Raw genomic sequence first — 16,432 nt, 5'->3', positions numbered from 1 at the left:
GTGGAGAGCCACGACACCAGGGAGACCAGAGCAGATTGCGTGGACAGCCACAGTGGCAGTGGTCGTGAACATTGGCAGGGACTTGGAAACGACCTCTGTGGTCGTGAACACTGGCAGAGATTGGGAAATGGAAGCCTTTTTCCTCCTCTGCCGGGAGGCCGAAGTCAACAGCACAAGCTCTGGGATGGCCGAGGTTGGTAAATCAGGCTCTGGGACGACAGAGGCTGGCAACGCTGGCTCTGGGATGGCCGATGCTTCCAGCTCGTTGGCTGTGGCATGCATGGGTGTTGGCTCATTGGCCATGGCAGGCGTGGGTGTCATGTTTGCAAAGACCTCCCAATTTTTGCAAGGGGAGTCATCCACAGTACCTTTAAAAACTTAATAGGCAAAGAGACCTGCTGAATATAAATGAGTTCACTGAAACTGAGGTAAGATACAAAAATACTTTTTCAGTTTCAAGTCCGTAACGTGTCTTGAACAATGGGGGGATGGACCAAACCATTTTTGGTGTGGGGGGTCACGGTTATTGATGTCACAAATATAATGGTCCTCTTTGGTTCGTTAACATATTAAAGGCACTGAATGCAATTTTCTGAATAAAGGCTTGAAACGCAATAAAGGCCAAACATTTTATACTTTTTGGTTTGAAAATATAGATGTATTTTTAAAGTTCACACTGTGAAAAGAGTTTCACTCAAAAAAAACTGAAAACAAATGTTGGGAAAGTTTAGTCTCACCAAGTGCTCTATATAGACATGTACAAAAAAATTGACCAAGTAGTCGCAGTTAGTGGTCGATCGATATGGATTTTTCAATGGTTGATGCTGATAAACTGGAGAGCAGGTTGGCCAATGGCCGATATATATGCTGAAATACATAATACAATTTAACAACAGCATGTACAAAACATTGATCTTTTTTAAACATTTTAATTCAAATGTTAACATTATATACAAATCAAACAAAAATAAAGGATAGTGATAATGTTATGAATTAGGAAATTACATAACACACAAACAAAAGAAAAAAAAAGGATATGGGCTGTCATATGCACACAGACAATAGATTTCAGTAAAAAAGATTGTTACAGGGAGGACTTTACATAGAAATAACATTCTTAACAAAGTCCAGAAAGGGCTGCCAGTACACAAAATGTCATAAGTAAATCAAAAACAATGGAAAGGTAACACTACCGTTTATCAGCCAAGTGAACACGGTTCACACGGATAAACCAATGCCGATAAATAACACCCATAAATCTAAATCAAGAAAAACATCAAAAAGTTTGATTTTTGTTTAATACTAAATGTGTTTGCAGAACTTAAGTTAGCACAAAAATTGGCAAATTTGACTTGCACAGACATTCACATATATTTTATCCACGATCTATCGCCGTATGCAGGCGAGTCTGTTGTGTGACCACTGTAGGGGATTACAGCTTGGGCCCGTAGACCAGTAGGCTTGGAATGAAGACCAGGAGTCAAGGTGTCAAATTAGTTGAATTTTACTGAAGAGAGTTGTTTGCTAAATCAAATGGAAGAAGTTGTCGTGGAAAATCACGATGAATCTCTCTAAGTTGTAAGAAAACTCTCGGAGTCTTGAGTTCCAGATGCCAAAGTTGTAGATTATTGAACACCAACAAACATGAGACCGGTCAGCTGTCCGTTCTGACTCTCTAAGTCCAAAACCTCCTCTTCTATACAGTCTGTTATCTGGCATTACCTCATTTCTGTGCCCCTTTGTTATTTTTGTAACCAATGGATACTATTTGCCACCATTATCTCACAGAGCCTTTTGATATCTTTTTACTGGTAGAAACTTGGCTTTAGTCTATCTTCAAGGTCCTTAGTCTCATTATTTTGTTACAGCTGGGTGCTCTTTGTGGCCTCTGCAGCATCAACACTTTTAGTAACCTCATATGCTCTCTCCTGGGTCACACAAAGGCCAGGAAACTCATCAAGTACTTTGAAATATAAAAACATACTAGAATATTGAGAAATATACTATTAAGTCAGCAGTACAAAAGCCTCGAAGATACAGCATCATGAATGGTTGTGGTGTAGTGGGCTACAGCACATATCTGTTAATCAGATGGTCGCTGGTTCGATCCCCACGGTCATCACCATTGTGTTCATGAGCAAGACACTTAACTCCAGGTTGCACTGGGAGGATTGTCCCTGTATTAAGTGCACTGTAAGTCACTTTGGATAAATGTAAATGCATCAAGTTGAAGTTAACGCTATAGCTTCTAGATTGTTGGCATGATACTTTTAGTTCCTTATATAGGCTCCAATGGTCAGAGGCCATGGACAGTCTTCCCTTTATAGACAATAGTGGGTCTCTGAGGACCAGTTGTCCACCTCTCGACAGCGATTCTCACTTAACTGAATTCCTGAAACAGAAATACTTTTGGAATAACACACACACAGTTTCTCCTATTCAAGACCTTATACTACAAAGCTTCTGTGGAGACTGGTCTTACCTTATTGGAATTTAAAACATAGAGATATCTGTACTTTCTCTCAGGAAAGCTGAAGTTGTATTCTTGTAACTTGGCAGAAAAATTCATAATCAATGTAGACCCAAGAGAAGCCTATTAGCCAGAAGACACACTGTCTCCTAAAGCATGAAGACAGATATGGAATGTTCTCAAACTGCTTGTACGAGCATGACACCACAAAGAACATATATTAAGATACTTTGAATAATATATAATTAGTTTAAAAGCATATCTGTGATTAAAATACTGATTAGTCGCACTAAAATATTTAACTCAAAAGATATAATATCCAGGCATCCACCCCTTCACCACTGAATACATGTGCCTACTGCTACATCACCATAGATCTGTTGTGATAACGCTAAATATGCATTGTAGGCAGGGGTTCTTCACCTTTTTCAGCCTCTGCAATTACAGGTCTGGAGCTTCAGTTAATGTTCACATCAACCATACGAATGGGGACATTTTTTTTATTTGGACCATGGCATGATAGTTGGTGCCTGGTGGGCCGGTATGAGTATTTCTATAACTGTTGATCTCCTGGGAATTTCACACACAACACTTTCTAGAATTTACTAAGAATGGTGCCTAAAACAAAAAACATCCAGTGAGAGGCAGTTCTGTGGACAGAAAAGTCTTGTAGATGACATTCTCAACAGAGAATGGCCAGACTGGTTCAAGCTGACAGAAAGGCTATGGTAACTCAATAACCCCTCTGTACAATTGTAATGAGCAGAATATCATCTCAGAATGCACAACATGTTGAACCTTGAGGTGGAACTCGACGTGGTCTTCTGCTATTGTATCCCATCCACCTCAAGGTTCAACATGTTGTGCATTCTCAAAATCTGACAATACTGGAATCCTAAATTGTCATTCTTTACATCAAATTACACTAAAAAACAATTTTACCAGCTTGCATAGCCAATGTGAATTGAAAGACAGGTGATGTCTGTATCAAAAAGGTGACTGGTTCTTTTTCCGGTAAGGTGGGACTTCCTTTTTACATCCGTTGGGTGCTTGGAGCTTCTTGGTCAGGCGAGTGATTTTGTTGAGCAGATGAATGCATTCAATTAAATACATGATTAATATTCACTTCAGTAATTATTATTAATATCATTATTTGCATACTGTTCTATTATTATGATTATAAGTAGCAGCTTCAAAACCATAATTCAGCAAATAAGAAATCAAAAATTCATAGATGTGTTTTTTAATATGTATTGCATGTGCAGCAACACATTAAATCACACATTTACTGTAATTACAAAAGCTTTTTGTCATTTACGTACCTGCATACAGCAAGTCAGATGAAGATGAGAGATATGTAACCGGTGTTTATCATGATAATGAATTGTCTGTTTTAAGTGTTTCTCTTCACCATTAAGCATTTTTTTTTATTTTTGCCTTTCTTGTTGATTTGTACCACAGTTATTTCTGACAGGCAAATATGCAGTTTACTGTGTGTGTGTAAAGGCCTGTGGTCGTGATGGAATGTGTGCTCAACATATGTGTGACAATTTGAAGGTATGTGCAGGAACAGGAATAGCCTCATATATGTGCTCTCATGACTGCTGAGAAAATATATGGTGTCTCCTGTCCACTTCTTAAAATAATCTGACCAGGGTTAAAGCATAGGAATAGCCCCACCTTGTTATTCACATTGTATATACACCTTGACTGTATTTAATTGAACCAAAACCCAGAGATGCTTTAGTTGTTCTGCAGGCAACTTTGCTTTATTGTATGATAATAAAGTCTATTCTTCTGAAATCAAAATCCCAAAGATGTCGAGTGATTTTTCACAAATTGGGTAGAAACTATGCTCACTGGACACTCTGTGAATATGTGGAGAAGGCTCTAGAACTTAGTGGTCCCCTAACCCTGTGGGTTATGGAGTGAACCCCGGGCCAAACCCTGCAACCAAGCCTCCCACGGCTCCTCCCTCTAAGCTTGCCACGGCTAACGAACCAGCGCCCATGCCTGCCACGGTTAACGAGCCAGCGCCCATGACTTTAGCCTCTACCGTCCCAGAGCCAGTGCCTGTAGCCTGACCCGTCCCAGAGCCAGCTCTCCCACCGCTAAAAGCCCATGTGCCCACACAGAGTACCCGTCTTCTTCCGCAGATTCCATCCAGTACCCTGGCCCTTTCTCCTCTGCTGGCTCCGCCCAGGATATCGACTCCTGATCAGCCGGTTCTCTCCAAGTCACTGGCCCGACCATCTTTCGACCCTCCAACTCTGCCATGGCCCTCTGAGCCCTGGACTCCGCCTTCGCCATCCGGTCCGCTCGTCTCCGCCGTGGTCCTCCAGACTATTGGCATCACTGGAATTCCTTGTCCTTCCAGCTATTCTTTGGACCATCGGTCACCTGGCTCCACCTTCAGCTCCACTGGGGAAACTCCTTCCCTCCGGCTCCACCTTGGTCCTCAGTCCCACCTGATCCGCCTCAGTCCTCTGATCCCCCGGCTCCACCTCGGTTCCCCGAGCCTTCGGCTGCTCTCTGGGTACAAAGATCCCTAGCTCTCTTCGAATATCTCACAGCTCCACCTTCCATGGCTCCGCCCCTCGAGCTTCCCCCCGAACCAAACAAACAGAAAAAAGAAAAACATTAACATTAACACCACGTACGACAGCGCCAACCGGCGTCCATCCCTATAAACTCAAACAGTCCATGTACACATATAAGAGCCCCTGCCAGGGTTGGGAGGGTTACTTTTGAAATGTATTCCACTACAGATTACAGTGTTTTTGACCGAGAGAAACTCTTTTCACAGTGTGAGCACTTGTAAGGTTTCTATCCAGTATTGATTCTCTCATGTGTTTTCAGGATATCTGACTGTGTGAAACTTTTCAACAGTAAAATAAATGCATCTACACATGCAGATCCTGTAAATAGCCTAGATAGTTTCATGTATAAAATAGGAAACACTTTATGATTCCTGAGGTAATTTAAGTCCGATCGCTTCTCTCAGATAGCTGCAAAACATAGGTAGGATGACATCAGCAACTTTTTGGCAGATTAGAAAATGTAACTAGATAGGTACATTTCCTGAAGAAAATGTGAGTGGTGCTTGCCGTGGCAAAACTCGTCAAATAGCCTGCTTGAAAAGAACAGAAATTGTGGTCATAAATAGATCAACCCAGAAGTCTGTATAATGTTCTGGTGCAGAAATATGTGATTTGTTAGTAGGTTGCTAGGGTAACCCCATGTGGTTGCTAGGCAGTTACCATAGTGATACTAATCAAGTGTCCTTGCCATCCTGATTGAAATAAGTCAAACCGGAAGTCTGTATGTTTTTGTGATGCAGAGATATGTGATTTGTTACTCGGTTGCTAGGGTAAGCCCATCTGGTTGCTAGGCAGTTACCATAGTGATACTAATGAAGTCTCCTTTCCATCCTGATTGAAATAAGTCAACCCGGAAGTCTCTACGTTTTTCTGATGCAGAGATATGTGATTTGTTACTCGGTTGCTAGGGTAACCCCATCTGGTTGCTAGGCAGTTACCATAGTGATACTAATCAAGTGTCCTTGCCATCCTGATTGAAATAAATCAACCCAGAAGTCTCTCTGATTTTCTGGTGCAGAGATATAGTTACTGCTAAACGGTTGCTAGGGTACTCTGTTTAGTTGCTAGGGAGTGGCTTGGCAGCTGCCAATCATGAATCTCCAAAGGCTGCTTGTCAGTATGAATGATATAAACCAACTCCCATGCCTCTGTGACATTCAGAATGGAAGATATCCCTCTATGGATTTTGGTTGTTAAGGTGCTCGACAATGGTTGCTAGGGAGGGGCTAGGAAGTGTTGATTTGATGCATGATTGGCTGTTTGCTGTCCCGAGTAAAACGAGACCACCCTTGTGTTTCTATGACACTTCTATCCGGAGATATCCCTTTGATCTGTTTCAATAGAAGTCTATGGGACTTGTTGCTAAGGTGCTCTTAATGGTTGCTAGGGCGTGGCTTGATAGCTTCACAATGATCCTGAGAGACTGATTGGTCGTCTGAGTAAAATGAGCCCACCCCCTCGTCTCTATGACACTGTGATCCAGAGCTATGTTCAATACAAATCCCTATGCCTTTTCATTTCAGGGGCCGTCCTACACCATTATAAGTCAATTGGGGCATTTTTGGGCAGCTCCTGCCCCCCAGGGGTGCAGCTTTTACCCCATATTGAGGTATGCTCTTACAGAGCCTGCCAGCCTCTTCAAATGTGGCAAATCACACGTTTCTACGAAATCCTCGCTTGGAGCTGTGACGCGTCAAAGTTTGTCTCAATGTTAAGTCTATGGGATTTTTCGGCTGCTTTTTTGCCCCTGGGGCAAGTACCGTACCCCCGATCGCTTATAAAAGTCATAGCACACGTGTCCTCAATAGGCCGTTCGATTTGACACCTCATTCGTGGGTGTACGCCAAACGGTGCGGGACGAGTTAGGTGCCGAAGTTTTGTTAAGAGATATAAAAAATAAGAAAAATAAAAATAATAAAAATAACTAGATAGGTACATTTCCTGATGAAAATGTGAGTGGTGCTTGCCGTGGCAAAACTCGTCAAATAGCCTGCTTGAAAAGAACAGAAATTGTGGTCATAAATAAATCAACCCAGAAGTCTGTATAATGTTCTGGTGCAGAAATATGTGATTTGTTAGTAGGTTGCTAGGGTAACCCCATGTGGTTGCTAGGCAGTTACCATAGTGATACTAATCAAGTGTCCTTGCCATCCTGATTGAAATAAGTCAAACCGGAAGTCTGTATGTTTTTGTGATGCAGAGATATGTGATTTGTTACTCGGTTGCTAGGGTAAGCCCATCTGGTTGCTAGGCAGTTACCATAGTGATACTAATGAAGTCTCCTTTCCATCCTGATTGAAATAAGTCAACCCGGAAGTCTCTACGTTTTTCTGATGCAGAGATATGTGATTTGTTACTCGGTTGCTAGGGTAACCCCATCTGGTTGCTAGGCAGTTACCATAGTGATACTAATCAAGTGTCCTTGCCATCCTGATTGAAATAAATCAACCCAGAAGTCTCTCTGATTTTCTGGTGCAGAGATATAGTTACTGCTAAACGGTTGCTAGGGTACTCTGTTTAGTTGCTAGGGAGTGGCTTGGCAGCTGCCAATCATGAATCTCCAAAGGCTGCTTGTCAGTATGAATGATATAAACCAACTCCCATGCCTCTGTGACATTCAGAATGGAAGATATCCCTCTATGGATTTTGGTTGTTAAGGTGCTCGACAATGGTTGCTAGGGAGGGGCTAGGAAGTGTTGATTTGATGCATGATTGGCTGTTTGCTGTCCCGAGTAAAACGAGACCACCCTTGTGTTTCTATGACACTTCTATCCGGAGATATCCCTTTGATCTGTTTCAATAGAAGTCTATGGGACTTGTTGCTAAGGTGCTCTTAATGGTTGCTAGGGCGTGGCTTGATAGCTTCACAATGATCCTGAGAGACTGATTGGTCGTCTGAGTAAAATGAGCCCACCCCCTCGTCTCTATGACACTGTGATCCAGAGCTATGTTCAATACAAATCCCTATGCCTTTTCATTTCAGGGGCCGTCCTACACCATTATAAGTCAATTGGGGCATTTTTGGGCAGCTCCTGCCCCCCAGGGGTGCAGCTTTTACCCCATATTGAGGTATGCTCTTACAGAGCCTGCCAGCCTCTTCAAATGTGGCAAATCACACGTTTCTACGAAATCCTCGCTTGGAGCTGTGACGCGTCAAAGTTTGTCTCAATGTTAAGTCTATGGGATTTTTCGGCTGCTTTTTTGCCCCTGGGGCAAGTACCGTACCCCCGATCGCTTATAAAAGTCATAGCACACGTGTCCTCAATAGGCCGTTCGATTTGACACCTCATTCGTGGGTCTACGCCAAACGGTGCGGGACGAGTTAGGTGCCGAAGTTTTGTTAAGAGATATAAAAAATAAGAAAAATAAAAATAATAAAAACTAGATAGGTACATTTCCTGAAGAAAATGTGAGTGGTGCTTGCCGTGGCAAAACTCGTCAAACAGCATGTTGTAACTTGAAAAGAACAAAAATTATGGTCATAAATAAATCAACCCAGAAGTCTGTACGATTTTCTGGTGCAGAAATATGTGATTTGTTACTCGGTTGCTAGGGTAAGCCCGTGTGGTTGCTATGCAGTTACCAAGGTAATACAATACATGGCTCCTTTCCATCCTGAGTGAAATAAGTCAACCCGGAAGTCTGTAGTGTGTTCTGGTGCAGAGATATGTGATATGTTGCTCGGTTGCTAGGGTAACTCCATCTGGTTGCTAGGCAGTTACCATAGTGATACTAATCAAGTCTCCTGGCCATCCTGATTAAAATAAATCAACCCGGAAGTCTCTATGTTTTTGTGATGCAGAGATATGTGATTTTTTACTCGGTTGCTAGGGTAACCCCATCTGGTTGCTAGGCAGATACCATAGTGATACTAATCAAGTGTCCTTGCCATCCTTATTGAAATAAGTCAACCCGGAAGTCTCTACGTTTTTCTGATGCAGAGATATGTGATTTGTTACTCGGTTGCTAGGGTAAGCCCATCTGGTTGCTAGGCAGTTACCATAGTGATACTAATGAAGTCTCCTTGCCATCCTGATTGAAATAAGTCAACCCGGAAGTCTCTATGTTTTTGTGATGCAGAGATATGTGATTTTTTACTCGGTTGCTAGGGTAACCCCATCTGGTTGCTAGGCAGATACCATAGTGATACTAATCAAGTGTCCTTGCCATCCTTATTGAAATAAGTCAACCCGGAAGTCTCTACGTTTTTCTGATGCAGAGATATGTGATTTGTTACTCGGTTGCTAGGGTAAGCCCATCTGGTTGCTAGGCAGTTACCATAGTGATACTAATGAAGTCTCCTTGCCATCCTGATTGAAGTAAGTCAACCCGGAAGTCTCTATGTTTTTGTGATGCAGAGATATGTGATTTGTTACTCGGTTGCTAGGGTAAGCCCATCTGGTTGCTAGGCAGTTACCATAGTGATACTAATGAAGTGTCCTTGCCATCCTGATTGAAATAAGTCAACCCGGAAGTCTCTACGTTTTTCTGATGCAGAGATATGTGATTTGTTACTCGGTTGCTAGGGTAACCCCATCTGGTTGCTAGGCAGTTAACATAGTGATACTTATCAAGTCTCCTTGCCATCCTGATTGAAATAAATCAACCCAGAAGTCTCTCTGATTTTCTGGTGCAGAGATATAGTTACTGCTAAACGGTTGCTAGGGTACTCTGTGTAGTTGCTAGGGAGTGGCTTGGCAGCTGCCAATCATGAATCTCCAAAGGCTGCTTGTCAGTATGAATGATATAAACCAACTCCCATGCCTCTGTGACATTCAGAATGGAAGATATCCCTCTATGGATTTTGGTTGTTAAGGTGCTCGACAATGGTTGCTAGGGAGGGGCTAGGAAGTGTTGAAGTGATGCATGATTGGCTGTTTGCTGTCCCGAGTCAAACGAGACCACCCTTGTGTTTCTATGACACTTCTATCCGGAGATATCCCTTTGATCTTTTTCAATAGAAGTCTATGGGACTTGTTGCTAAGGTGCTCTTAATGGTTGCTAGGGCGTGGCTTGATAGCTTCACAATGATCCAGAGAGACTGATTGGTTGTCTGAGTAAAATGAGCCCACCCCCTCGTCTCTATGACACTGTGATCCAGAGCTATGTTCAATACAAATCCCTATGCCTTTTCATTTCATGGGCCGTCCTACACCATTATAAGTCAATTGGGGCATTTTTGGGCAGCTCCTGCCCCCCAGGGGTGCAACTTTTACCCCATATTGAGGTATGCTCTTACAGAGCCTGCCAGCCTCTTCAAATGTGGCAAATCACACGTTTCTACGAAATCCTCGCTTGGAGCTGTGACGCGTCAAAGTTTGTCTCAATGTTAAGTCTATGGGATTTTTCGGCCGCTTTTTTGCCCCTGGGGCAAATACCGTACCCCCGATCGCTTATAAAAGTCATAGCACACGTGTCCTCAATAGGCCGTTCGATTTGATACCTCATTCGTGGGTCTACGCCAAACGGTGCGGGACGAGTTAGGTGCCGAAGTTTTGTTAAGAGATATAATAAAAATAAAAATAAAAAGTATAATAAGTATGTGAGATTACAATAGTGATGCTTTGCAAGCACCACTAATAACTAGATAGGTACATTTCCTGAAGAAAATGTGAGTGGTGCTTGCCGTGGCAAAACTCGTCAAATAGCATGTTATAACTTGAAAAGAACAAAAATTATGGTCACAAATAAATCAACCCAGCAGTCTGTACGATTTTCTGGTGCAGAAATATGTGATTTGTTACTCGGTTGCTAGGGTAAGCCCATGTGGTTGCTATGCAGTTACCAAGGTAATACAATACATGGCTCCTTTCCATCCTGAGTGAAATAAGTCAACCCGGAAGTCTGTACTGTTTTCTGGTGCAGAGATATGTGATTTGTTACTCGGTTGCTAGGGTACCCCCATCTGGTTGCTAGGCAGTTACCATAGTGATACTTATCAAGTGTCCTTGCCATCCTGATTGAAATAAACTAACCCAGAAGTCTGTACGATTTTCTGGTGCAGAGATATTTGATTTGTTACACGGTTGCTAGGGTAACCCCATATGGTTGCTAGGCAGTTACCATAGTGATACTAATCAAGTGTCCTTGCCATCCTGATTGAAATAAGTCAACCCGGAAGTCTGTACGTTTTTCTGATGCAGAGATATGTGATTTGTTAGTCAGTTGCTAGGGTAACCCCATCTGGTTGCTAGACAGTTACCATAGTGATACTAATCAAGTGTCTTTGCCATCATGATTGAAATAAGTCAACCCAGAAGTCTGTACTATTTTCTGATGCAGAGATATGTGATTTGTTACTCGGTTGCTAGGGTAACCTCATCTGGTTGCTAGGCAGTTACCATAGTGATACTAATGAAGTGTCCTTGCCATCCTGATTGAAATAAGTCAACCCGGAAGTCTCTATGTTTTTGTGATGCAGAGATATGTGATTTGTTACTCGGTTGCTAGGGTAAGCCCATCTGGTTGCTAGGCAGTTACCATAGTGATACTAATGAAGTCTCCTTGCCATCCTGATTGAAATAAGTCAACCCGGAAGTCTCTACGTTTTTCTGATGCAGAGATATGTGATTTGTTACTCGGTTGCTAGGGTAACCCCATCTGGTTGCTAGGCAGTTACCATAGTGATACTTATCAAGTCTCCTTGCCATCCTGATTGAAATAAATCAACCCAGAAGTCTCTCTGATTTTCTGGTGCAGAGATATAGTTACTGCTAAACGGTTGCTAGGGTACTCTGTGTAGTTGCTAGGGAGTGGCTTGGCAGCTGCCAATCATGAATCTCCAAAGGCTGCTTGTCAGTATGAATGATATAAACCAACTCCCATGCCTCTGTGACATTCAGAATGGAAGATATCCCTCTATGGATTTTGGTTGTTAAGGTGCTCGACAATGGTTGCTAGGGAGGGGCTAGGAAGTGTTGAAGTGATGCATGATTGGCTGTTTGCTGTCCCGAGTCAAACGAGACCACCCTTGTGTTTCTATGACACTTCTATCCGGAGATATCCCTTTGATCTGTTTCAATAGAAGTCTATGGGACTTGTTGCTAAGGTGCTCTTAATGGTTGCTAGGGCGTGGCTTGATAGCTTCACAATGATCCAGAGAGACTGATTGGTTGTCTGAGTAAAATGAGCCCACCCCCTCGTCTCTATGACACTGTGATCCAGAGCTATGTTCAATACAAATCCCTATGCCTTTTCATTTCATGGGCCGTCCTACACCATTATAAGTCAATTGGGGCATTTTTGGGCAGCTCCTGCCCCCCAGGGGTGCAACTTTTACCCCATATTGAGGTATGCTCTTACAGAGCCTGCCAGCCTCTTCAAATGTGGCAAATCACACGTTTCTACGAAATCCTCGCTTGGAGCTGTGACGCGTCAAAGTTTGTCTCAATGTTAAGTCTATGGGATTTTTCGGCCGCTTTTTTGCCCCTGGGGCAAATACCGTACCCCCGATCGCTTATAAAAGTCATAGCACACGTGTCCTCAATAGGCCGTTCGATTTGACACCTCATTCGTGGGTCTACGCCAAACGGTGCGGGACGAGTTAGGTGCCGAAGTTTTGTTAAGAGATATAAAAATAAAAATAAAAATAAAAATAAAAAGTATAATAATAACTAGATAGGTACATTTCCTGAAGAAAATGTGAGTGGTGCTTGCCGTGGCAAAACTCGTCAAATAGCATGCTTGAAAAGAACAAAAATTATGGTCATAAATAAATCAACCCAGAAGTCTGTACGATTTTCTGGTGCAGAGATATGTGATTTGTTACTCGGTTGCTAGGGTAAGCCCATGTGGTTGCTATGCAGTTACCAAGGTAATACAATACATGGCTCCTTTCCATCCTGAGTGAAATAAGTCAACCCGGAAGTCTCGTACGTATTTTCTGGTGCAGAGATATGTGATTTGTTACTCGGTTGCTAGGGTAACCCCATCTGGTTGCTAGGCAGTTACCATAGTGATACTAATGAAGTGTCCTTGCCATCCTGATTGAAATAAGTCAACCCGGAAGTCTGTACTATTTTCTGGTGCAGAGATATGTGATTTGTTACTCGGTTGCTAGGGTAACCCCATCTGGTTGCTAGGCAGTTACCATAGTGATACTAATCAAGTCTCCTTGCCATCCTGATTGAAATAAATCAACCCAGAAGTCTGTACTATTTTCTGGTGCAGAGATATGTGATTTGTTACTCGGTTGCTAGGGTAACCCCATCTGGTTGCTAGGCAGTTACCATAGTGATACTAATCAAGTGTCCTTGCCATCCTGAGTGAAATAAATCAACCCAGAGGTCTGTACTATTTTCTGGTGCAGAGATATGTGATTTGTTACTCGGTTGCTAGGGTAACCCCATCTGGTTGCTAGGCAGTTACCATAGTGATACTAATGAAGTGTCCTTGCCATCCTGATTGAAATAAGTCAACCCGGAAGTCTCTATGTTTTTGTGATGCAGAGATATGTGATTTGTTACTCGGTTGCTAGGGTAAGCCCATCTGGTTGCTAGGCAGTTACCATAGTGATACTAATGAAGTCTCCTTGCCATCCTGATTGAAATAAGTCAACCCGGAAGTCTCTACGTTTTTCTGATGCAGAGATATGTGATTTGTTACTCGGTTGCTAGGGTAACCCCATCTGGTTGCTAGGCAGTTAACATAGTGATACTTATCAAGTCTCCTTGCCATCCTGATTGAAATAAATCAACCCAGAAGTCTCTCTGATTTTCTGGTGCAGAGATATAGTTACTGCTAAACGGTTGCTAGGGTACTCTGTGTAGTTGCTAGGGAGTGGCTTGGCAGCTGCCAATCATGAATCTCCAAAGGCTGCTTGTCAGTATGAATGATATAAACCAACTCCCATGCCTCTGTGACATTCAGAATGGAAGATATCCCTCTATGGATTTTGGTTGTTAAGGTGCTCGACAATGGTTGCTAGGGAGGGGCTAGGAAGTGTTGAGGTGATGCATGATTGGCTGTTTGCTGTCCCGAGTCAAACGAGACCACCCTTGTGTTTCTATGACACTTCTATCCGGAGATATCCCTTTGATCTGTTTCAATAGAAGTCTATGGGACTTGTTGCTAAGGTGCTCTTAATGGTTGCTAGGGCGTGGCTTGATAGCTTCACAATGATCCAGAGAGACTGATTGGTTGTCTGAGTAAAATGAGCCCACCCCCTCGTCTCTATGACACTGTGATCCAGAGCTATGTTCAATACAAATCCCTATGCCTTTTCATTTCATGGGCCGTCCTACACCATTATAAGTCAATTGGGGCATTTTTGGGCAGCTCCTGCCCCCCAGGGGTGCAACTTTTACCCCATATTGAGGTATGCTCTTACAGAGCCTGCCAGCCTCTTCAAATGTGGCAAATCACACGTTTCTACGAAATCCTCGCTTGGAGCTGTGACGCGTCAAAGTTTGTCTCAATGTTAAGTCTATGGGATTTTTCGGCCGCTTTTTTGCCCCTGGGGCAAATACCGTACCCCGATCGCTTATAAAAGTCATAGCACACGTGTCCTCAATAGGCCGTTCGATTTGACACCTCATTCGTGGGTCTACGCCAAACGGTGCGGGACGAGTTAGGTGCCGAAGTTTTGTTAAGAGATATAAAAATAAAAATAAAACTAAAAAGTATAATAAGTATGTGAGATTACAATAGTGATGCTTTGCAAGCACCACTAATAAGTATGTGAGATTACAATAGTGATGCTTTGCAAGCACCACTAATAAGTATGTGAGATTACAATAGTGATGCTTTGCAAGCACCACTAATAAGTATGTGAGATTACAATAGTGATGCTTTGCAAGCACCACTAATAATGATATGGCTTCTATCGGTTTTCAAAGCAGAAGTAATGCAAATAATGATGGATAAAAATAACCATGCAACAAATGTTATATTCACATTTCATTCTTGTTTAGGATAAACTGTATTTCCTCTGACTGGGATGTGCATTCTGCCCAATGCAATGTAGTGACTTTTGCATGAGCTTGACATAAACAACACTTAAAAATGTGTTACGGTTGACAAAATGTTTACAAGTATAACATTTTAACCGGTTTATTAATGGATGCGCTAAATCCTGGAATGGCGCACAAACCGTTCTACCAATAATGGGACAGTTTGCTTATAGGTTACTTTTGTTGACACAGTTTTGGTCCATTTTGAAATGTTGCCTTGTGAAAGCTAACCGAATGAAGAAGAAATTGCAACATTGTGACAATTTAAGCTCCTGTTTAGTTACAAACCAAATGAGCTAAAGGTCTGAAAATGCCCTAAAAAAATTATGGATCATATAAATTGCATGTTGTTTTATTTAGCACTGCCTTGAAGACATTTAACATATCAGATATTCCCATTCATTCCACAAGACAAAATAGTAACTGAATTTATACACACGATCCTCTGTAGAAGTTTACATTCCATTGGTTCATAATGTGGTGTGTTGCTTTTGGATAAAAGCATCTGCCAAATGCATAAATGTAAATGAATTAATATGTCCCTGAACAAAAGAGGGGAGGGGTGAAAATCAAAAGTAACATTCAGTATCTGGTGTGGCCACCAGCTGCAATAAGTACTGCAGTGCATCTCCTCCACATGGACTGCACCAGATTTGCCAGTTATTGCTATGAGATGTTACCCCACTTTTCCACTAAGGCACTTGCAAGTTACCAGGCATATCTGTGGGGAATGGCTCTAGCCCTCACACTCCGATCCAACAGGTCCCAGGCTTGCTCAATGGATTGAGATCCGGGCTCTTCGCTGGCCATGGCAGAACATTGACGCTACTGTCTTGCAGGATATCATGCACAGAACGAGCAGTATCAGAGCAGTATCATGAACAGATTGTTATGCTGGAGGGTCATGTCAGGATGAGCCTGCAGAAAGGGTACCACATGAGGGAGGAGGATATCTACCCTGCAACGCACAGCGTTGAGATTGCATGCAATGACAACAAGCTCAGTCCGATGATGCTGTGACACACAGCCCCAGACCATGACAAACCTTCCACCTAGAAATCTATCCCGCTCCAGAGTACAAGCCTTGGTGTAATGCTCTGAAAGAGCTCCAGCATTTCTCTGTGGAGAGAGGAGAACCTTCCAGAAGAACAACCATCTCTGCAGCACTCCAGCAATCAGGCCTGTATGGCAGAGTGGCCAGACGGAAGCCACTCCTCAGTAAAAGGCACAAGACAGCCCTCCTGGAGTTTGCCAAAAGACAACTGAAGGACTCTCAGACCACGTGAAACTAAATTCTCTGGTCTGATGAAACAAATATTGTTTGTCTTTGGCCTGAATGGCAAGCGTCATGTCTGGAGGAAACCAGGCACCACTCATCACTTGGCCAATACCATCCATACAGTGAAACATGG

The 16,432-nt window shown here is 42.7% G+C and overlaps 2 protein-coding genes across 3 annotated transcripts in view; one reads left to right on the top strand and one right to left on the bottom strand.

The window, feature by feature from the left end:
* The window catches only part of LOC127625016 (zinc finger protein 501-like), a 617,707-nt gene that overhangs the window by 238,225 nt on the left and 363,050 nt on the right, over positions 1-16,432 (top strand). The window lies entirely within an intron of this gene.
* LOC127624953 (zinc finger protein 665-like) overlaps positions 1-16,432 on the bottom strand; it is a 158,031-nt gene that overhangs the window by 120,929 nt on the left and 20,670 nt on the right. The window lies entirely within an intron of this gene.

The sequence above is a fragment of the Xyrauchen texanus genome, chromosome 31, assembly GCF_025860055.1.
Source record: "Xyrauchen texanus isolate HMW12.3.18 chromosome 31, RBS_HiC_50CHRs, whole genome shotgun sequence".
NCBI lineage: Eukaryota > Metazoa > Chordata > Actinopteri > Cypriniformes > Catostomidae > Xyrauchen > Xyrauchen texanus.
The sequence above is the reverse complement of the archived record's forward strand: the minus strand, read 5'-3'. Positions and strand labels throughout refer to the sequence as shown.